The sequence below is a fragment of the Pelophylax lessonae genome, assembly GCF_965119305.1.
Source record: "Pelophylax lessonae genome assembly, chromosome: 4".
Classification (NCBI taxonomy): Eukaryota; Metazoa; Chordata; class Amphibia; order Anura; family Ranidae; genus Pelophylax; species Pelophylax lessonae.
This window is the reverse complement of record NC_138771.1, coordinates 4,375,425-4,400,338: the sequence shown is the minus strand read 5'-3', so window position 1 is coordinate 4,400,338 and position 24,914 is coordinate 4,375,425.

Genomic DNA, 24,914 nt, shown 5'->3' with positions numbered 1-24,914 from the left:
ACTGCTGAGTTTTTACTTGTTGCTAAAAAAATGAAAAAAGACCAAAAATGTAATAAAATAAAAAAGTTTTTCTTAGTTTCTGTTATAAAACGTTGCAAACAGGTCATTTTTTTCCTTCACTGATGGGCACTGATGATTCGGCACAGGTGGACACTGATGAGGAGGTTTTGATGAGCACCAATAGGCAGCACTGATGGGAACTGATAGGCAGCAATGATGGGCACTGATAGGTGGCAATGATGGGCACTGATGAGGCTGCACTAGTTGGCAGCATTGATGGGCACTGATAGGCAGCACTGATGGGCACTGATGAGGCTGCACTGAACAACACTGATGGGCGGCACTGATTAGGAGGCAATGATAGGCACTGATTGGCAGCACTGGTTGGCAGCATTGATGGGTACTGATTGGCAGCACTGATGAGCACTGAGAGGCAACACTGATGGGCACTGATGAGGCTGCTGATGAACAGCACTGATGGGCACTGGTGAATAGCACTAATATGCGGCACTGATTAGGAGGTACTGATGAGCACTGATTGGCAGCACTAGTTGGCAGCATTGATGGGTACTGATTGGCAGCACTAATGAGCACTGATGAATGGCACAGATTAGGAGGAACTGATGAGCACTGATTGGCAGCACTAGTTGGCAGCATTGATGGGCAATGATAGGCAGCACTGATGGGGCTGCACTGATAATCAGAATACTGACAATCAGTGCCCTGATTATCAGTGTAGATGTCCCCTTTCACACTAGTCGGTTACCGTCTCTCTCTTTGCTTTGACAGCGCGAGGAAAGGAATGCCGATACCCGGAAAGTGTGTTTACATCATGATCAGCTGTGATTGGCCCTTTTGTCCCGATCTGTGATCAGCTGTGCCACACTTGGGGGGGGGGGGGCGTGGTTCTGCTAGGACATCAATACACTCCATCCCAGAACTGGGTGACTGTGCTATATATAGCAATAGCACGGTCGGCAAGTAGCTAAACCCAAACTTCATGTTTTGTGTTATTTTAAATGGTTTGTGTGGGCCAAGCTGGCCCAAACAACCTTTTTCCATTACTAATAGATTTGCATGCTGTCAGCACAGTATAAAGTGTGCTGAACATCTTCCACATACAGTATACAGCGCTGTGTTTTGGTGATGATATGGGGACTTCCCGTCTCCTTCCCGGATCAAAACCCAGTTGAGTTTAGAGCTGCTCAAGAAGTTTTCTATTTTTACAGTATTTCATAAAAACCATATTTGATCAGTGGCGGCTGGTCATATGGGGCACAGGGGCGCCCCCCCCATCCATGCATCCGGCCCCCTAATCTACATGCGGGGCACCGGACGCATGGAGTTCAATGGGGCTTTTTTTTTTTAACCATGTGATTAGAGCCAGAGGCTCTCACAGGCTAAAAAAAGGGTGGGCTTGGGGCGCAGAGCAGTGCGCCCCGAGCCCACCCAGTTGTGTGACAATAGCGAATGAAAATTCGCTATTGTCCCATGATCCTCCTTCTGGCCAATCAAGAAGCGGGTTTTGAGACCCGTTTCCCGATTGGCCCAAAGGGAGAAGCCATGCAATTGGGCATGGAGGAGGAGACGCAGAAGATGGGGAAGAGGCCGAAGCTGCCACTGCCGCCTGCTCCAGAGTGAGTGAGCGGGGAGGGGTCCTGCCTGTCCTGTGCTCTCCTGTCTCTTGTCTAGCTGTGGTCCGGGGGGGGGGGGGGGTGGATGGTGTGTGGCCTGGTGTGGTCCGGGGGAGGGATGGTATAGTGCGGTCGGTCTGCCGCCCCCCAGCCCATGGAGCACCAGCCGCCACTGTGTTTGATAGTGATTATGCTACTATTCCAGTAAATGGGATGATATCTGCAAAGGAAATAGCAGCGGTATTTCAATCATGCGGATCAAGCATAATATAAAGCTACCAGCCATTATTCCTGGCAAAAGGGCAGATATTTATCAAAACAATGATAATTCCACATCACAAACATATCTCTACGTTCGGGCCGCTTTACATCGGATGACCTTACTTCCGGTCATCGGGCTGAGGGGCGTGTCCTGCGAGGCTTCCCGCGCCGGCGCCCTATGTGAGGACGCCGAAGGCCCGCTCTCGGCGCCATCTTCTCAGAGCTCTCACAGGGAGAGGACGTTTCCTATTTTTGTGACCAGTATAATTACTTTTTCATCTTGTTGGCTGATTATCAAATACCTTGATCCTTGTTCATTGAGGTTGGACTTCATTAGGAATGTAAGTATTTCCTATAGGATACAATTCCCTAAAGTTCCTATACCTCATTTGGGAGACTCTGTTTACTGTCATATTATTTTGCCAGAGTATCTTTATTATTATCTATATATATATTTTTAGTTTATTTATTTTTACATTTATCTTTTTATATAGAGGGCACCGTCTCTGTTCTGGGATCATATCTATCTATCCTGCGGTCCTACAGAAAGATGGTGATAGTCCGGCTGAGGACGTCCTAGAACCTTTTGGATATATGCTATCTGGCAAAGCATTGTTGTACTTTTACTGGAGGAAAGATGTTTTTGGATTTTTCTTCTCCCTGTGGTCAGTGGTGATGTAGCATCTACATATGTGTGCAATGTGATTTCATATGTTCAAGTGTAGGTATACAAATTATGTAATCATTGTTATTCTCCATTATAGAGGTGGGGACAATATTCCCTGATGAAGAATAGAACTACAAGTTCATACCCTAGTTTGAAACGCGTTGGATTCTCCCTCCACATGGGGTCTACTGTACTATGTTGTTTGTCATAACAATTGTTGTATTAAGAGCTTTTTTTGCTCTATCAATCTTTTTAAATACATGTTTATCTTTTTTATCTGTGTTCAATAAATTTTGATTGATTTTATTTAATCTTTGCATTTATTGCCCTTAAAATCCCTTCTTTCCATGTACGTCACAAACATATCTCTGCCAGTGAATACCGGGGCCCCAGGCTGGCTGATATACTTTTGCAAGGTGGGGTTCGCATCGCACTGCCCTAGATCTCCAGTGGTAGCTGCTCAGAGCGCCCGCTGCTCGGGAGATCAGGAGAGTGGTATGCAGTCTCCCTTTAATGGAAGGTTTCCCCATCTACAGGTTTTTCCTCAATGCCAGTTAAAGCAATATTCGCTGTACATATCGATTACCGGTAAACTGACACTGGGAGACAGAATGGCAATTTAAATAAAACACTTCCATCGCCACTGATGGGCACTGATAGGCGGCACTGGTGGACAATAATGGGCACTGGTGGGTGGCAGGGATAGATGGCAATGATGGGCACTGGTGGATAGCACTGACTGATAGGGAGGGCACTGGCTGGCTCCCTGAGCCCTGATTGCCATCCCTGGTGGCCATGGTGGGCATCCCTGGTGGTTCTAGTGGCACCCCCCCAAGGGTCTATACTGGTAATCAATGCTCTGATTACCAGTGCAGACCCCCCCCCCCCCCGTCAGGAGAGCTGCAGATTGGCTCTCCTCTACTCGCGCCTGTCAGGCACAAACTGAGGAAAGCCGATCAACGGCACTTCCTATTTACTATGTGACCAGCTGTGATTGGACACAGCTGGTCACATGGTAAAGAGCCTACGTCAGTAGGCTCTTTACCGAGATTGGAGATGCGGTGTGTCAGAGTGACACGCCGCATCACCGATCGCTGCTCTGCGCGCCCCGCCGTGGGACGTGCAAAAAGCATTTTCCTGCCGCCGTCATATGACGTCGGGTCAGGATAATGTAACCACCTTCCTGCCGTCAGGGAAGTGGTTAAGGTTAAACTGCTTCTCTTCTAATGTTAGTAGGTGGCCACGTGTCTTATTGTATCTCCTTTCTCTGACAAGTTTGTTCCTTATGCTAGGGTCGCCAGTACAGTATTTGTACATTGATATCATATCCCCCCTCAATCGTCTCTTCTCCAGAGAGAATAAGTTCAGTGCTTGTAGTCTTTCCTCATAGCTGATGTCCTCCATTCCCCTAATTATTTTTGTTGCCCTTCTCTGGACTCTTTCCAGTTCCAGCACATCCTTCCTGAGGACCGGTGCCCAGAACTGGACAGAATACTCCAGATGTGGCCGGACCAGAGTCTTGTAGAGTGGGAGAATAATCTCTTTATTTCTGGAGTGAATCCCCTTTTTTATACATCCCAGTATTCTGTTGGCTTTGCTTGCAGCAGCTTGGCATTGCATGTTATTGCTGAGCCTGTCATCTACTAGGACTCCCAGGTCCTTTTCTATTTTAGATTCACCCAGAGGTTCCCCCCCCCTAGCAAGTAACTTGTGTTCGTATTTCTGATGACCAAATGCATTACCTTACATTTTTCAACATTAAACCTCATTTGCCAATTTGCCATGTAGTTGCCCCCCCCCCCCCCATTTTTTCTTCTTCTAAGGTTTCCACGTCCTGTGTAGAAATGATTGCCCTGCTTAGCTTAGTATCGTCCGAAAATACCGAGATCGCAGTACTCAGCCCCCCTATTACTGTCCTTTACTCCCCAATTACAGTACTCCGCTCCCCCACATTAATGTCCTCAGCCCCCCAATACAGTATTCAGTTCCCCCCACATTACTGTCCTTGCCCCCCCCCCCCACATTATTGTCTTCAGCCCCCCTCTTTACTGTACTCACCCCCCCCCCCCCCCGACATTACAGTACTCAGCCTTACCCCCCCACACACATTACAGTACTCCTCATTGCAGTACTCAGCACCTCTCCCCTTCCCACATTACATCTCCCCTACCTTACACAGATGGTAGGACGCGAGGCACAGCAGGTCTGAATGGAGGATGGAAGCTGCAAGCTGGTGAATGGTTGCTTAGACTGCCCTTCGTCTTAGCAACCAATCACTGGCTTGTTTACCTTGGGCAGCTCCCGCCCTCCCTCTAGAACTGTCCCGCCTCCCGCTGTCGGCTGTGCAAAGATGAAAGCGTGAAAGCTGAAAGAAGATCAGGCTTCTAAATGGCGCGACTGCTGCGGACCGGATGGGAGAGTGATTAGGGCCGGACCGTGGGCCGCCATTTAGTGATTCCTGCTCTAGATTGTTTATGAATGAATTGAACCGGATTGGTCCCAGGACCTACAGGATTATGGTCCTTACCTACGTACCTTAGTTTGTATAGTAAGTGTTTGTGGGGAACTGTATCAAATGCCTTTGCAAAGTCCAGATACACCACATCCACAGGCCTTCCTTTATCCACATACACCACATCCACAGGCCTTCCTTTATCCAGATACACCACATCCACAGGCCTTCCTTTATCCAGATACACCACATCCACAGACCTTCCTTTATCCAGATACACCACATCCACAGGCCTTCCTTTATCCACATCCACCACATCCACAGGCCTTCCTTTATCCAGATACACCACATCCACAGGCCTTCCTTTATCCAGATACACCACATCCACAGACCTTCCTTTATCCAGATACACCACATCCACAGGCCTTCCTTTATCCACATCCACCACATCCACAGGCCTTCCTTTATCCAGATACACCACATCCATACACCACATCCACAGGCCTTCCTTTATCCAGATACACCACACCCACAGGCCTTCCTTTATCCAGATACACCACATCCACAGACCTTCCTTTATCCAGATACACCACATCCACAGGCCTTCCCTTATCCAGATACACCACATCCACAGACCTTCCTTTATCCAGATACACCACATCCACAGGCCTTCCCTTACCCAGATACACCACATCCACAGGCCTTCCTTTATCCAGATACACCACATCCACAGGCCTTCCTTTATCTAGATACACCACATCCACAGGCCTTCCTTTTTCCAGATACACCACATCAACAGGCCTTCCTTTATCCAGATACACCACATCCACATGCCTTCCTTTATCCAGATACACCACATTCACAGGCTTACCTTTATCCAGGTACACCACATCCACATGCCTTCCTTTATCTAGATGGCAACTCGCTTCTTCATAGAAGATTAATAGATTGGTCTGGAAAGAATGATTCTTCATGAATCCATGCTGATTACTACTAATAATACAGTTTTCATTACCAAAGTCTTGTATATAGTCCCTTATCATCCCTTCCAATAGCTTGCAGGCTATTGATGTTAGGCTAACTGGCCTGTAGTTCCCAGGGATATATCTCGCCCTTTTTTTAAATATTGGTGCCACATTGGCTTTTCTCCAATCAGCTGGTACCATCCCAGTCAGTAGACTGTCCATAAAGATTAGGAACAATGGTCTGGCTATCACCTGGCTGAGTTCTTTAAGGACCCTCGGGTGTAAGCCACCTGGTCCCAGTGACTTATTTATGTTAAGTTTTTCAAGTCTCGTTCTGAGTCTGTCTTCTGTCACCATGAGGGTGCTTCCTGTGACGTGTTGTTAACCTTACCATTACAGTCTAAGTTACTGTATCCCCCAATTCTTTTGTGAAGACTGAGGAGAAGAATCTATTAAAACCTCTGTCCTTTATAGCCAGATTCCCTTCATCATCCTTTATGGGGCCACTATATTCTGGCCTCACTTTCTTACTATTTATATACTTAAATCATTTTTGGGTTTTTTTTTTTACTCTCTTCCGCTATGTGCCTTTCATGTTCTATCTTAGCTGTCTTGATTGCGCTCTTACATTTCTTATTGCATTCTTTGTAATGCTGGAATGCTGCCAATGACCCCTCAGCTTTGTACTTTTATATTGAAGGCCTTTTCTTTTGTTTTTTTTAGCTCTTTTAAATGTATTCCCTGTCGGAATGCACTGGCCTTTTATACCTTCCCCAGCCACCTTCTGGATGCTGGGGCATGATAAATATTCAACTTATCATTTGGATCTCCCAGGCCCTATGCTCTGGAAACTTCTTTCAGAGCCAGGTGGGAGCAATCAAAATCACAGTTTAGGAAACCCTAATCAGACCTACACAATTAAACAATGATCTATTCACTACAATAGAACCAAAATAACTACATTTACCTAGCATATCCTCCATCTATCCATTGTAATACATGTGCCCCCACTGTGGAGACTCTTTAAAGGTAGAGTTATGGTCTGCAGATATCAGGGTGCCTTGCCGGGGGCCTGCAGCTTACCCATGTATTTGCAAATGTGTGCAACTAAACCCCTGTTTTTAACACATACTGTTAGACAGGTTTATTTGGTTGGTCGCTGGCTGGTAGGTAAGTAGTGACTGGAACCCCCTGGCTTCTTTGACCTGCATTTGCCCTTCCAGTGGTCCTTACTGTCAAGACCAGTTATAGGTGGGGGAGGTGACCACTTATTGTATTGTCGTTTATATTGATCAGGCAATGCACTGACACCTTTGCTGCCATTGTGCAATGTACTGGGTGTTCAGTGTGAACCTGCGCCTTTAAGGAGGGGTGGGCTCCCTCCAGTCACCTGTCCTCCATCTATCCATTGTAACACATGTGCTCCCACTGTGGAGACTCTTTAACCACTCTACTACCGCTCACGGTAATACTACTGCGGCAGAGTGGCTCGTTCCCGTCCAGTCACGTAGTATTAACGTGACTGGACTCCTCCCCTTCTGGGCGGCGCTTGCGCGCCGCCGGAGGCTCGCTCCCGCTGTTTTCATTCACAGCGGGAGTCGGGCCAGGGGAGGAGCAGCGGCGATCGCCGCTGCTCTTACCCGATCGTCGGGGATCGAGTCTGGAGATCCGCCCGCTGTGTGTAAACACAGCGGGCGGATCTCCATAGTGACAGGGAGTGACAGATCGGACTGTTCAGCATAGCTGGACATCCGATCTGTCCATGAATCACATAGTCACCTCCCCCCCTACACGTCAGTAAGCACCAGGCATACATTAACCCCTCCCTCTCCAATAAAATTAACCCCTTCCCTGCCAGTGTCATTTTTACAGTAACAGTGCATATATATAGCACTGATTACTGCAGTAATGTCACTGGTACCCCCAAAAGTGTCAAAAATGTCAGTCAGGGGTCCGGTCTGTCCGCCGCAATGTCGCAGTCCCGCAAAAAAAATCGCAGATCGCCGCCATTACGCGTTAAAAAAAAAACACCAAAAATGACAGAAATCTTTCCCTTTGTTAGTAAACGCAATAACTTTTGCGCAAACCAATCAAAATACGCTTATTGCGATTTTTTTTACCAAACATATGTAGCATAAAACAAATTGGCCAAAAACTTTTAAAAAAATTGGTTTTTACATCTTTTTTGGGGGGAATTTCATATAAAAAAATGTGAAAAATATTGTTATTTTTTCAAAATAAACGCTCTTTTTTTGTTTATAGCGCAAAAAGTAAAAATCGCACAGGTGATCAAATACCACCAAAAGAAAGCTCTGTTTGTGGGAGAAAAAGGACGTAAATTTCGTTTGGGTACGGCGTCGCACGACCGCGCAATTGTCAGTTGAAGTCGCACAGCGCCGAATCGCAAAAAGTGGCCTGGACGGAAGACAGCAAAATCCTCCGGTTGTAAAGTGGTTAAAGGTAGAGTTAGGGTCTGAAGATATCAGGGTGCCTTGCCGGGGCCTGCAGCTTACACATGTAGTTGTAAATGTGTGCAACTAAACCCCTGTTTTAAACGCATACTGTTATACAGGTTTAATCGGTTGGTCGCTGGCTGGTTGGTAAGTAGAGACTGGCTTCTTTGACCTACATTTACATAGCAACCTAACCAGAATAGGGTGCTATATTCATAAAATACAAGGCTTATTGTAAATGACTGAGCTCAGCTTGACTCAAGCTTTGATCCAAGAATGAGACGGGAAGTTCCCATACTGCTGCCAGAACACAGCACTGTATACTGTATGTGAATGATGTTCCACACACTTAACCTACCTGGTGAACCTACCAGGGTTGCAAAGTCGCAAAGGTCACACTGTAAGGGGCCCCAATATGGCCAGATGGTGCTTGGGTTCAGGTGGACTTGGGGGCCAGGGAGGGTAGGACAGCACACAGCCGCACTCCACACACCAGCTGCAGAGATGACAATCTTCCACAGTGTCCATGGAGCCGCACTCCGGACACCGACCTGCACAAGACATCTCCCCCTCAGATCTCCATCACCAGGAGCTCACCCTCGCCAATCCGATGCCTCCATTTTTGCCCCATTTTGATAAAGTCTGCCCTTATGCACAGAGTGGAGTTGGTCTTTAACAATATGTCACCCAAATTTTCAAATATGGGAAAAATCGTACTTGTTGTCACAGCGTCTTGCCAAATGTGTGCTAGGGATGATAAACTACACTGAACAGGCAGGAGATATGAAGAGGGGGAGTGGGAGCGCTGGGAGGAAAAGAAGATGATGGATCAAAGCCAAGGTCTGTCTGATGAAGCCTGCTTTGCACCCGAGCAATGGAAGAGGTGAGCTCAGTGTGACAGCTCCAGCCAGGCCACACAGAGTCTATAGGAAGTCACTGTGGTCACCAGAGTCCCCCCCTTCACTTCATCCCTTTTACATCGAACTCTGCAGGATTCCCCCTTACAGTGTAAGGGAGAACTCTGTGGACCCTGATGTAAAGGGGAACTCTAATGTAAAATGGAACACTGTAGACTCTAATGTAAGGGGGGCTCTGGTGATCAGAGACCACCTTACATCAGAGTTCCTCTTTGCACTGCATTCCCCCTTACATCGTGGTCAGCAGTGTCCCCCTTTACATCAGGGTCTGCAGAGTTCGCTCTTACACTGTAAAGGGGAACCCTCCTGATGTAAAGGGGAACTCTGGAGCCTGATGTAAGGGGCAACTTTGTGGACTGTGGTTTAAAAGGGAATGCTGGGGACCATGATGTAAGGTGAATGTTGGGAACCATGAAGTAAGGGGGAATGTTGGGAACTGTGATGTTATAGGGAAAGTTGGGAACCGTGATGAAAGGGGAAAGCTGGGGACCATGATGTAAGGGGGAACACTGGGGACTGTGATGTAAGGGGGAATGCTGTGGACTGTGATGTAAGGGGGAATGCTGTGGACGGTGATGTAAGGGGGAATGCTGTGGACTGTGATGTAAGGGGGAACACTGTGGACTGTGATGTAAGGGGGAATGCTGTGGACGGTGATGTAAGGGGGAACACTGGGGACTGTGATGTAAGGGGGAACACTGGGGACTGTGATGTAAGGGGGAATGCTGTGGATGGTGATGTAAGGGGGGAACGCTGTGGACTGTGATGTAACGGGGTGGGGGTCAGGGGGGTCCTTCATGGTTTCTTGCACCGGGGCCCTTAAGGTTCTAGTTACGCCTATGACACTCTTTATACAGCGTTGAAAGCAGGCACATCTATTAGATATAGAAATAGCTTTAGTGGGCCAGCTTTACCCACACAAACTATTTCAAGTCATAGGAAAGCTGGAGTTGGGCTTTAATCTGTCCCCGCCAATCTGACGCACACCTGTAGAATTTTACGGCTTCGTCCTTGCAAACAAAACAAAGTTCTCTGATATTTTGGCACGGAGCCGCTCTGCTTTATAGGCTATTAGGGCTAAAATATACAACTCATTTCATCTGAAAGGAGGACAATGAGGATAAAATTACCATTAAATACAAACAATATCAGGTTATGTGCACTTTTATTTCTTTTAGTGACTGTAAACTATGGCAATCCATGCATAATGAATCTCACAAACACCTTCCGAGCTCCAAAAAACAATTTCCTTATCAAAGGATGGGGAGAGGAATAATGGGGGGGAGCCCAGAATGTAGGATGAGGCTGCATTATGTCTATATGAGGTCTGCAAACCACAGATAGAAGATTTGTTCTGGGAGAAGACGACCTTTCTTTCATCCTGCAAGTCCAAAATGTTTTAATAAATTAGAAAGCAGACACGGGTGTAGCACTGCCCCCTTTTTAGGAGCCGCTGGATTTTGGTTCCCACTTTGTCGGCACAGCCAGGCAACAAGCATTTTCAGCAAACACACGGTTGTCAGAAAACCAGTCCAAATGCTTTTGTTTTTTTCGTTTATTGGGGTAAACAACTTGGATGGGGATAGGATGGGATGCCCAGAACTTGGTCAATGTAGAACATTGAGGACAACTTGAATGATCACAGACTTCTAGCAAAGATCCCAGACTGTACTCTGGGTTAACTATACGTCCTGGCTGGCCACATGTCCCAACTTGTTTTCAGGTGCTTTAGTCTTCCATGCAAAATGTCAGCGCACCTGGCTCCAACCGAGAATTTCCCCAAGCAGGGCTGGATGATAACAGTATACTGTCCATCAGAAAGCTTGCTGAATTTTGCATTTAGCTGCAATCTCCCTTTGGCGGGCGGGGGGTTGAAGAGTGTAGAGGTTACTCAGCCCCTTTTAATCCCACAGGATGGATGGCGACTTCTGCCCAGGCCTCCTGCTGGTCAGATCCCACTTTCTTGTCAGGGTTTCTCAGCCAGCCTGGATGAGACTGAAGGGGCTGAGGGTCCTTCTTTGGTTCCTTCTCCTCTCTGTCCACTGCCACCACATGCCTTCTGCTTGAAGGCAGAACCCCCTCAGCACAGGGGTCCCCTCCAGGCCTTTGGATTTTCACCTAATGGCCAGGATCCAGAATATTTATAAGGCAACTCTCCACCTACTGGGCCATCCTTACCCAGGGATTTGTAGAGCTCCCATAAATATGCAGACTTCTGTCTCCCTCCGCCCACTAAGTTCTGGAACTTTCTGGAAGCTTCCAGAAGCCAAGGGAGGTGACAGAGACTCAGCCCTTTAGAGCCTGCCTGTTGAACTGTAAATGACCCCAAATAACCCTGGTTCCACTGACCACAGTGGAGCCTAACTAAATTTACCTAACCTATACACACTATGTACAGAAGGAGGTGCTACACGGGCAAAGCATGTATATGCTTTAAAAAAGCATGTGTTTAGCACAAGTTTTGTCAAATTCAGTGCTAGAGTATTCAGTAGGCTTCTCAGATGACATCTGTGTGGGTCTGTAGTCTCTAATCACAGGACATGTCACAGGACAATTTATTTTATATAATCTATTGCAGTCTTTCTCAAACTTTTTACTCCCAGAGGAACCCTTGAAATATTTTTCATGTCTCAGGGAGCCCCTGCTAAGATTTGTCCCTAGGAAAATACACCTTTCATTGATGGTCAGTGGGAAGAATGCCCCCCTTTGTGGGATGGTTTGAAAGCCACCTTTACAGACAGCTGTAAAGCTCACTGGTGTCATGCTACTGGGTCTGCTAATTGGTGTTGGGCCTGGATCTATGAAGGCACCATCAGATGGGAGGTCAATTAGCAACAGCAGCCTCTGGAGGAACTGTGATTAAGAAGGGCTGATCCATTGTGTGCAGGTAAGTGTCAGTAGAAAGTCAGGCCTGGAGCATCAGATGGAGGTGTTTGTGTAAGGCCAGCATGACTAGGTTTGAAAAGGCAAGGGGTAGCAATATTTATTAAATTATCTAAGCAAAAAGAGAATTGAGGTGGGATAGGTTCCAACCTGAGGCAGAGTTAGCAGCATGTCAAGATTGGGATCTGAACCCACAACTTCTGCTGTGTCCAGCATTAGCTCTTCCTGCTGAGCCACCTAAGATGCTGGACAGCAATCTCTCTCATCCATTGAACAACCTTGCCTTGTCTCTTGTTTCTGCTGAACCTTGAACTCTTTGCTCTTCCCATGAACTTCCTATTTAAGCCATGTCTCTGCACTTCCTGTTTGCCAGAGTATTGTGCTCTTCTCCAGCCAAAATCGCTCTCTTGTCACTCCTGCTGACATCTGTATTTTTGCTACCACTTGGCTTGTTCCTCCACTACATGTCCGCTTGATTCCAATCTGCAACCACTCGTTACTGACCTTTGGCTTGTTTACTAACTATGCTTCTGCTTGATCCCAACCTGCTATATCCGCGACTGGACCTCAGTTTGCTCACCTCCTGATGGGGCAATGCTGAGGACTGCTACCTGGTTGTAACACACAGCAAAACCCATCCCCACCATCAGGAGCTCTGGCGAATAACGGTTAGTGCTTAGATCCCACATCTTGGGTAAGTCTGTGTCGTCCGACAAGGTGACAGTCTTGTATACTTATCCTGCTGGTCGGTGGGAGCCTCTCTACTGCTTTAGCTACTGGTCTCCAAGCCTGACCCCTGATGCCTGACCATGACATATTGTTGGAGCAGTGTTCCCCCTTCCGCCATTTTAGATTCTTTTTGAGAAAGTACATAATGCTCTTAGACCAGATGGATCAATTGTATGCTCTCTAAATTGTCTGGCCAGGGTATGAGGATCTTTAAAAGGACAGAATCCACAGGTAACCTTCAAATGGGGAGTTTTGGGGGTCATCTCAGGTAGGGCATCCCTGTGGCAACGGATCATGTGAAGATTCATTTATGCAGTTTTGATGGTAATGTCCCCAAGGTGGTGTAATGTGGCTGGGGCCTGGGGTGCAGATACAAGTTGGTTAATTATAAGATGACCTTCAAAGACCAGGATCCCAATTCCAGTTTACTTTGTTATGTGTATTGCTTATATTTATGGTTTACAAAGATGTCATTTGGCTTTGTATTTAATAAGTCGGCTGCTGTGACCACCAAATCCAGCATTGGTGTGGTGTCAGTTTACTTTAATTGTTAGAGGTGGGGGTGGATTTTGATTTGCTCAGGAGACCCCCAGGACATACTGTATACAAGGGCTGTACTGTACCAAAAGTAATGCAAAAGTGGGCATAACCTTTATATTAAATTACACAGGTTATTCTAAAGTCACATGTTGGTGGAGTAACTCTTCCTCTATAGTAACTCTTCCTCTATAGTAACTCTTCTTCTATAGTGACTCTTCCTCTATAGTAACTCCTCCTCTATAGTAACTCTTCCTCTATAGGAACTCTTCCTCTATAGTAACTCTATCTCTATAGTAACTCTTCCTCTATAGTGACTCTTCCTCTATAGTAACTCTTCCTCTATAGGAACTCTTCCTCTATAGGAACTCTTCCTCTATAGTAACTCTTCCTCTATATCAACTCTTCCTCTATAGTGACTCTTCCTCTATAGTAACTCTTCCTCTATAGTAACTCTCCCTCTATAGTGACTCTTCCTCTATAGCAACTCTTCCTCTATAGTAACTCTTCCTCTATAGTAACTCTTCCTCTATAGTAACTCTTCTTCTTTTTTTTTTTTGTTTACAAAAGATTTTATTAGAAAGTCGGTACAAAAAAAAAATTAATAACGCTTACACAGGTCAACAATGTAACATCACATACTTAAAAAAATTTGTTTTCATATATTGCATAGAAAAATACTCTGAAAACATAGCAAGTATACACCGAGCATTGGTCATAGTATAGCAGAATATCAAAAAGTCAAATACACATGGGGGGTCAGAACTGTCAAGTAAGACATATCATATAAATCAAGAGGTGCCAACAGGCCCAACACAAATGTCCCAAGTGTCCCATTTAGCATGGAATGTCATCATGGAGCCATGAAGGGAGTGAAAGATCTTTTCTGTTAGTTTAATGCATTCCATCCTGGAGAGTACCTGATGCCATAATAGAGTATCTGATTTCCAATTACATGCGATCATCCATTGAATGGAACACATCAAAGTATGAATCAGATTGGATGTAGACTTCGGGACACCAGGGACTTTTACAAAAAGCAAGCATATCTTAGGAGAGAGAGAAACCGATGTCCCTGCCAATCTGGTCACCAGTTTTTGTGCATGATCCCATATGGGTCGCAAAAGGTTGCAGCTCCAAAAAATATGGAGTAAATTACCCTCCTCTGAACAGCCCCTGAAACAGAGGGGAGAGACTGAACCATAGAAGGAGTGGACCAAGGAGGGAGTCAAATACCATCTTGTAACTACTTTAAGGGGTGTCTCCCTGCATGCACTAGAACGTGAACATTTACGCATGTTTGATATCATGTGGTGCCATTCTGGGATGGAGAAACTACAGTCAAGATCTTGTTCCCATCTATACTTATGTTTATCTGGGAGGGTACTAGTAACAATATGAGAGTATAGGTTAGATATAAGCCCACGATCTCTAGATGAGGAGGAGCAAATGTTCTCAAAAATAGTAAATTGAGGGTTTAGTGTAAGGAGGTCCTGTAACTCTTCTTCTATAGTGACTCTTCCTCTATAGTAACTCTTCTTCTATAGTGACTCTTCCTCTATAGTAACTTTTCCTCTATAGTAACTCTTCCTCTATAGTAACTCTTCTTCTATAGTAACTCTTCCTCTATAGTAACTCTTCCTCTATAGTAATTGTGGGTGTGTTCCCGCTGTGTTCCTAAGTGAGAGTGCCACATCCCAGTATGAAGAGTATGTTTTTGGAAAAATCCCCTATGGGGTGGGACTTTTAAGGTCACTCAAGATAAATGATATAGATATAAAGAAAATACTTAATGATGATTTTATTAATATATGCAAAAAAGAAATAGAAAATTGACATACAACATTATATCATTAAAAATGGACAGAACTGGTGTGTATATAAAAGATGAACATATGGATTCAACCGACTATTTCAAAGTGGTCCGACGTTTCGAGGTGAAGACCTCTTCTTCAAGGACTGTATTAGAAATAGTATTTATATGGTTGAAAGAGATATGAACACCAATATTGTTTTGTCCTTTGAATAAAAGCATGCGCATCCATTGCTGGGAGGAGGTTTGCCACGAGATATCTGTCTAAGCATTTGCTGATTGGCCTTTGCTTGTTTGGCTTGAGCCATTACTGGACTCCAGTTGTGGCATTGGGCCCTCTTGGTGCACACCTCATTTCTGGGATAAAGTCCACTAATACTACTCTGACTGCCAGCTTGCAATGAATCTCCTTGTCACAGAATAAACTACCATCAGTTTCTGTGGGTGCGACCAAAAATCCATGCTTTTATTCAAAGGACAAAACAATATTGGTGTTCATATCTCTTTCAACCATATAAATACTATTTCTAATACAGTCCTTGAAGAAGAGGTCTTCACCTCGAAACGTCGGACCACTTTGAAATAGTCGGTTGAATCCATATGTTCATCTTTTATATACACACCAGTTCTGTCCATTTTTAATGATATAATGTTGTATGTCAATTTTCTATTTCTTTTTTGCATATATTAATAAAATCATCATTAAGTATTTTCTTTATATCTATATCATTTATCTTGAGTGACCTTAAAAGTCCCACCCCATAGGGGATTTTTCCAAAAACATACTCTTCCTCTATAGTAACTCTTCTTCTATAGTAACTATTCCTCTATAGTAACTCTTCCTCTATAGTAACTCTTCTTCTATAGTAACTATTCCTCTATAGTGACTCTTCCTCTATAGTAACTCTTCTTCTATAGTAACTCTTCCTAAATAGTAACTCTTCCTCTATAGTAACTCTTCTTCTATAGTAACTCTTCCTCTATAGTAACTCTTCTTCTATAGTAACTATTCCTCTATAGTAACTCTTCCTCTATAGTAACTCTTCCTCTATAGTAACTATTCCTCTATAGTAACTCTTCCTCTATAGTAACTCTTCCTCTATAGTAACTCTTCTTCTATAGTAACTCTTCCTCTATAGTAACTCTTCCTCTATAGTAACTCTTCTTCTATAGTAACTATTCCTCTATAGTAACTCTTCCTCTATAGTAACTCTTCCTCTATAGTGACTCTTCCTCTATAGTAACTCTTCCTCTATAGTGACTCTTCTTCTATAGTAACTCTTCCTCCATAGTAATTTTTCCTCTATAGCAACTCTTCTTCTATAGTAACTCTTCTTCTATAGTAACTATTCCTCTATAGTAACTCTTCTTCTACAGTAACTCTTCCTCTATAGTAACTCTTCCTCTATAGTAATTATTCCTCTATAGCAACTCTTCTTCTATAGTAACTCTTCTTCTATAGTAACTCTTCCTCTATAGCAACTCTTCCTCTGTAGTAACTCTTCCTCTATAGTAACTCTTCTTCTATAGTAACTCTTCCTCTATAGTGACTCTTCCTCTATAGTGACTCTTCTTCTATTGTAACTCTTCCTCTATAGTGACTCTTCCTCTATAGTAACTCTTCCTCTATAGTAACTCTTCCTCTATAGTAACTCTTCCTCTATAGTAACTATTCCTCTATAGTAACTATTCCTCTATAGTAACTCTTCCTCTATAGTGACTCTTCCTCTATAGTGACTCTTCTTCTATAGTGACTCTTCTTCTATAGTGACTCTTCTTCTATAGTGACTCTTCCTCTATAGTATCTCTTCCTCTATAGTAACTCTTCCTCCATAGTATCTCTTCCTCCATAGTATCTCTTCCTCTATAGTAACTCTTCCTCTATAGTAGCTCTTCATCTATAGTAACTCTTCTTCTATAGTAACTCTTCTTTTTCCATTTTATTGCAGGTAAATAATGGATTCCAAGTAGAAGCAATGTGTTGTCATTGAGTTCTTGATGAAGGAGAGGTGCAGGGTGTCCATCATCCACAGAAGGCTACAGAATGTTTATGGAGATGACACCATTAATGAGCAATGTCTTTTCATTGGTGATTTTTGCCACTGCGTCATCTCCATAAACATTATGTAGCCTTCTGTGGATGTTGGACAACCTGAACCCCCTCCTTCATCAAGAACTCAATGACAGCACATTGCTGCTGCTTGGAATCCATTATTTACCTACAATGAAAAGTAGACAAAGAAAAGTTACTATAGAGGAAGAGTTATTCTACCCAGTGGCAGAACTAACAGAGTCACAAAGGTTGCACTTGTGACCTGGGCCTTGGCATTCCACCACCGTGGGGGAACCCCAAGATGCCCTGCTGCAGAACATGTGATAGGTCTGTGCTCCGAACCCAATGGGTTAATTAACTACTCGCTCATTGTTTACCTGTGTAGCATCTGAAGGAAGGGGGCATCTACAGAGTGCAGTGAGCAAGGGAGGGGTGGCTACTGGAGGAGAGAGAGAACTAACTCACCGATGGGGGGTGGGGGGCTGACAACACACTGGGACCATCACTGGGGAAAATTACTGAGGGTGACACCACACTGGGGAAATTACTGAGGGTAACACTACACTGGGAGAATTGCTATGGCAAAAACCGTACTTGGAAAATGACTGAGGGTGACACCACACTGGGGAAAATTACTGGGGGTGACACCACATTGGGAGAATAACTGGGGGTGACACCACAGTGGGAAAATTACTGAAGGTGACACCACACTGGGAAAATTACTGAGGGGGACACCACACTGGAAGAATTACTGGGGGTGACAGCACACAGGGACCTTCACTGAGGGTAACACCACACTGGGACCATCGCTGAGGTTGATGCCACACTGGGACCATCACTGGGAGGGGGGGTAATGCCACACTGGGACCATCACTGGGGGTGATGCCACACTGGTAGAATTACTGGTGGTGACACTGCACTGGGACAATTTCTGGGACAATTACTGAGGCTCAGTGGCGGAACAACCAGGGTCGCATTTGTGACCAAGTCCTGGAGTTCCCCCATCCTGGACAGCAGCCTACAGTGCATCCCGAAAGTACGAAAGTATTCACAGTGCTTCACTTTTTCCACATTTTGTTATGTTACAGCCTAATTCCAAAATCGATTAAATTCATTATTTTCCTCAAATGGCTACAAACAATCCTCCATATTGATGTGAAAGAAGTTTGTTTGAAATCTTTGCAAATTTATTAAAGATAACAAAAATTAAAAAACTCCCATGTACAAAAGTATTCACACCCTTTGCTCAATACTTTGGTGAAGCTCCTTTGGCACCAATTACATCCTCAAGTATTTTTGAGTATGATGCTACAAGCTTGGCACTCCTATTTTTGGGCAGTTTCTCCCATTCTTCCTTGCAGGACCTCTCAAGCTCCATCAGGTTGGATGGGGGAGGGTCGGTGCACAGCCATTTTCAGATCTCTCCAGAGATGTTCAATCGGGTTCAAGTCTGGGCTCTGGCTGGGCCACTCAAGGACATTCACAGAGTTGTCCCGTAGCCACTCCTTTGTTATCTTGGCTGTGGTCTTAGGGTCGTTGTCCTATTTGAAGATGAACCTTCACCCCAGTCTGAGGTCCAGAGCGCTCTGGAGAAGGTTTTCATCAAGGATGTCTCTGTACATTGCTGCATTCATCTTTCCCTCCATCCTGACTAGTCTCCCAGTTCCTTTCACTGAAAAACATCCCCACAGCATGATGCTGCCACCACCATGCTTCACAGTAGGGATGGTATTGGCCAGGTGATGGGCGGTGCCTGGTTTCCTCCAGACATGACGCTTGCCATTCAGGCCAAAGAGTTCAATCTTTGATTCATCAGAGCAGAGAATTTTGTTTCTCATGGTCTGAGAGTCCTTCAGGTGCCTTTTGGCAAACTCCAGGCGGGCTGTCATGTGCCTTTGACTGAGGAGTGGCTTCCGTCTGGCCACACCCATACAGGCTTGATTGGTGGAGTGCTGCAGAGATGGTTGTTCTTCTGGAAGGTTCTCCTCTCTCCACAGAGAAATGCTGGAGCTCTGTCAGTGTGACCATCGGGTTCTTGGTCACCTCCCTGACTAAAGCCCTTCTCCCCCGATTGCTCAGTTTGGCCGGGCGGCCCGCTCTAGGAAGAGTCCTGGTGGTTCCAAACTTCTTCCATTTACAGATGATGGAGGCCACTGTGCTCATTGGGACCTTCAATGCTGCAGAAATGTTTCTGTACCCTTCCCCCGATCTGTGCCTCCATACAATCCTGTCTCCGAGGTCTACAGACAATTCCTTGGACTTCATGGCTTGGTTTGTGCTCTGACATGCACTGTTACCTGTGGGACCTTATATAGACAGGTGTGTGCCTTTCCAAATCATGTCCAATCAACTGAATTTACCACAGGTGGACTCCAGTTAAGTTGTAGAAACATCTCAAGGGTGATCAGTGGAAACAGGAGGCACCTGAGCTCAATTCTGAGTGTCCTGGCAAAGGGTGTGAATACTTATGTACATGGGATTTTTTCCTTTTTTATTTTTATTAAATTTGCAAAGATTTCAAACAAACTTCTCTCACGATGTCATTATGGGGGATTGTTTGTAGAATTTTGAGGAAAATAATGAATTTAATCCATTTTGGAATAAAGCTGTAATATAACAAAATGTGGAAGAAGTGAAGCGCTGTGAATACTTTCCGGATGCTCTGTATGTACTGTAAATTAACCACATTAAGACCGCCCACCGCACATTTACTGCTGCCTCTCCTGCGCGAACCGTCGCAGCGGGGATGCCAATGCACGGGGCCGCCGGCCGCGATCCCTTCCCGCTGACAGAGAAGGACGGTCGGATGTTGGAAACACAGCTGACCGTTCTTCTCCCTGGAATGATCATAGAGCTCCTTCTATATAGGATCACAGATCTCTATGATCATTTCACAAGCCACACCCCCACAGTTAGTAAACACTCCCCTAGGCTCATACTTAACCCTTTGATCACCCCTGCCAGTGTCATTTTTACAGTAACAGTGCATATTTTTAGCACTGATTACTGTAGTGATGTCACTGGTCCCCCCAAAAGTGTCAAAAATGTCAGTTAGGGGTCTGATCTGTCCGCCGCAATGTCGCAGTCCCGCTAAAAATAGCAAATCGCCGCCATTACTAGTGACAAAAAAAAAAAAGTAAATAAAAATGACATAAATCTTTCCTCTAGTTTGTAGATGTGATAACTTTTGCGCAAACCAATCAAATTATTGTGATTTTTTTTTTGTACCAAAACTATGTAGCAGAATACAAATTGGCCTAAAATGATGAAAAGTTTTTTTTATTGGGAATGTTATATAACAGAAAGTGAAAAATATATATACCGTATTTATCGGCGTATAACACGCACTTTTTCCTCCTAAAAATGGGGGGCAAAGCTGCAGTGCGTGTTATACGCCGATATAAAAAAAAAAAAAACCTAGACAGCGCCGAGAGGCAGAGGGGGGCGGGTCGGGCTGAGGAGAAGGAAGGATGAGCGGTCGCTGTCATAGGAAGTCCCGCCTCCTATGATAGACAGCAGAGTGGCCGGGACGTGTGACGTCTATCATAGGCGCCAAAACTTTAGATGGCAGCGGCCGCTCCTCCCTTCTCCGCGGGCCCGGCCCACCACAACTCTGTGTAATGGCACTGCCGAGGCTGCAATAATGACACTGCACTGGTGAGGCTGCAATAATGACACTGCGCTGGTGAGGCTGCAATAATGACACTGCACTGACGAGGCTGCAATAATGACACTGCACTGGTGAGGCTGCAATAATGACACTGCACTGACGAGGCTGCAATAACTGACACTGCGCTGACGAGGCTGCAATAATGACACTGTGCTGGTGAGGCTGCAATAATGACACTGTGCTGGTGAGGCTGCAATAATGACACTGCGCTGGCGAGGCTGCCATAATGACACTGCACTGGTGAGGCTTCAATAATGACACTGCGCTGGCGAGGCTGCAATAATGACACTGCGCTGGCGAGGCTGCAATAATGACACTGCCCTGGCGAGGCTGCAATAATGACACTGCCCTGGCGAGGCTGCAATAATGACACTGCGCTAGCAAGGCTGCAATAATGACACTGCACTGACGAGGCTGCAATAATAACACTGCGCTGGCGAGGCTGCAATAATGACACTGCGCTGGTGAGGCTGCAATAATGACACTGCACTGAGGAGGCTGCAATAATGACACTGCACTGACGAGGCTGCAATAACTGACACTGCGCTGACGAGGCTGCAATAATGACACTGTGCTGGTGAGGCTGCAATAATGACACTGCGCTGGCGAGGCTGCAATAATGACACTGCGCTGGCGAAGCTGCAATAATGACACTGCACTGGTGAGGCTGCAATAATGACACTGCACTGGTGAGGCTGCAATAATGACATTGCGCTGGCGAAGCTGCAATAATGACACTGCACTGGTGAGGCTGCAATAATGACACTGCGCTGGCGAGGCTGCAATAATGACACTGCGCTGGTGAGGCTGCAATAATGACACTGCGCTGGTGAGGCTGCAATAATGACACTGCGCTGGTGAGGCTGCAATAATGACATTGCGCTGGCGAGGCTGCAAAAATGACACTGTGCTGGTGAGGCTGCAATAATGACACTGCGCTGGTGAGGCTGCCATAATGACACTGCGCTGGTGAGGCTGCAATAATGACACTTCGCTGGCAAGGCTGCATTCATGGGCACTGGTGAGGCTGCATTGCTGGACACTGCGCTGATGAGGTTGCATTCATGGGCACTGGGGAGGCTGCATTCATGGGCACTGGTGAGGCTGCATTCATGGGCACTGGTGAGGCTGCATTTGATTAAAAAAAAAAAAGTTCTGAGTTCAAAGCTGTTTATTTCAAATGTAAACTTTTTTTCCAGAAATTTCCCTCCTAAAATTGAGGTGCGTGTTATACGCCGATAAATACGGTACTTTTTTTCAGAATTGTCGCTCTTTTTTTGTTTATAGCGCAAAAAATAAAAAATCGCACAGGTGATCAAATACCACCAAAAGAAAGCTCTGTTTGTGGGAAAAAAGGACATAGATTGTATTTGGGTACAGTGTCGCATGACTGCACAATTTTCCGTTAAAGTAAAGCAGTGCTTCACAGAGTAACGCAGTGCAATCGCAAAAAATGGCCTGATCATTTAGGGGGCAAATCCTTCCGGTCCAGAAGTGGTTAATACAAAAAATTGTGCCCACTTTGGCATTAGTATTGGTACAAACCCTCGAACAATTTTCTGGCCAAGGAGACATTCTACGAAGCATGGAACTCCCTGCACTGCATTGGTTCCTCCCCAGTAGCTCCGGCAGATACCAGGATGAAGATTGTAACCGAAGGCTGTGTGTGCTGATTGAGTTTAAATGAACAATTTGTAGGTTTGATTGGAATATAAATAGTTTGGTGACCTTCTAACATGCAGGTCAAGCACCTTTGCTGAAAGTACAAATACTTGAAGAACGTGAGCCCAGCCGGGATGGATTTCCATTAATCATGCGCACATTAACTCATTTATCTACTTTGGCTCATCAAATATTACCCATAGGCAAGAAAATCCTTCATGACTTATTGGGAAACGTACAAACTCCGTTATGGGAAAAGCCAATCAATATTCGTCCAATGCTCACAATACACTCTATCATCGAACGTAACAGACGCGCTATCCATCCCTCATAAGTGTCCATCACCGAGCTTCCTTCCACCGAGCTTCCTTCCATCAAGGCCTTTACGGGCCATCAAAGGGAAACGGGCAATGTGGTGTAAAGGGGGGAAACTCATCTTCACCTTCACTCCATCCTAATTCCACTTCTCATGGCCACCATCAGAGAGACGGAATCTTCTAATCCATACTTCCGACTTCTCTCCGGTAATATGGATTCATGGCTTGTCTATAGAAGTTATTACTCTTTTGTATTGCAATCGATATAGACGCCGCCCTGATATAAAAATCTGATGCAGAGAAATCCGAGGTTAACCCTTTATAAAATGGTCCAAGATCGGCCAAAGTTGTATGATGGCAACTCACTGATGAAGTCAGAATGTCAAAGAAAATTATGAAACAAAGTATCTGGGACTTTAACTGATTTGTGGCCTGAGCAAAAACGGGTTGTTTTTTGTACGCACGTTTAACCACTTCTGGACGGGAAGGATTTTCCCCCTTAATGACCAGGCCATTTTTTGCGGTACAGCACTGCGTTACTTTTAACCGGTTGCCGACCACACGCCGCCTTTTTATTCCGGCAGTGCGGCTCTCCTGCACAAACCGATGTACACCTACGTCGGTTGCGTGCCGGCAGCTAAGGGGGCGAGCCGCCCCCACTCATCAGCGGGGAAGCTGATGCAGCGGGCAGGTGGCTCCGATTGCTGCCTGACACCCGCGATCGCTCCCCGCTGAGAGAGAAGGACGGTCGGATGTTGTAAACACAGCTGACCGTTCTTCTCCCTGGAATGATCACAGAGCACCTGTGATCCTTCAATATAGGAACACAGGTCTCTATTGTACTTTCACAAGCCACGCCCCCCCCCACAGTTAGAATCACTCCCCTAGGCTCACATTTAACCCCTTGATTACCCACAATGTTAACCATTTCCCTGCCAGTGCCATTAGTACAGTGACAGTGCATATTTTTAGCACTGATTACTGTAGTAATGTCACTGGTCCCCCCAAAAGTGTCAAGAGGCTTCCTTCTGGGACGACAGCCATGCAGACCAATTTGATGCAGTGTGCGGCGTATGGTCTGAGCACTGACAGGCTGACCCCTCCCCCACCTCTTCAACCTCTGCAGAAATACTAGCAGCATTCATACGTCTATTTCCCAAAGACAACCTCTGGATATGACGCTGAACACGTGCACTCAACTTCTTTGTTTGACCATGGTGAGGCCTGTTCTGAAGGGAACCTGTCCTGTTAAACCGCTGTATGGTCTTGGCCACCGTGCTGCAGCTCAGTTTCAGGGTCTTGGCAATCTTCTTATAACCTTGGTTACTTAAACAGGATTCACCTTAAGTGGTAATTAATAGACAATACATTTTCAAACAAACAGTAGTAAACCAAGACACCCCATCTATCCATTCAGAAATTTGTATAATACATAAACCTCCCAAAAACCAGGAACAAAAATTACCACAGGATCCAGTTTAGGCCCCATAATGAGGTTAAAAACCGAAATGTCCCTAAAAGACCCCCGACAAAACATCTTTGGTATGTCGGACCCTTGGATATATCTGAAACATCCCCCATGAGAACATACTCCTTGGGCAATCCTTATATTACAACTGCTGTTAAAACTATGATTTATAATATATATATATATATATATATATATATATATATATATATATATATACATTAATTGTTTTTTATTATTATTTGTATGAACTGCGGAAATATTTTGCTTATACAGCATCAATATGTATACTTTGTTTCGAATAGCAGACATCTCTGTCCCCATGAACCTGCACCCGGCATGGTAAGCCCCTGTTACTTCACAATGACAGGGGCTATCAATGAGACATGAAAGGGTTAACAACATCTCCCCCTCTGACCATGGCCAGATGCTT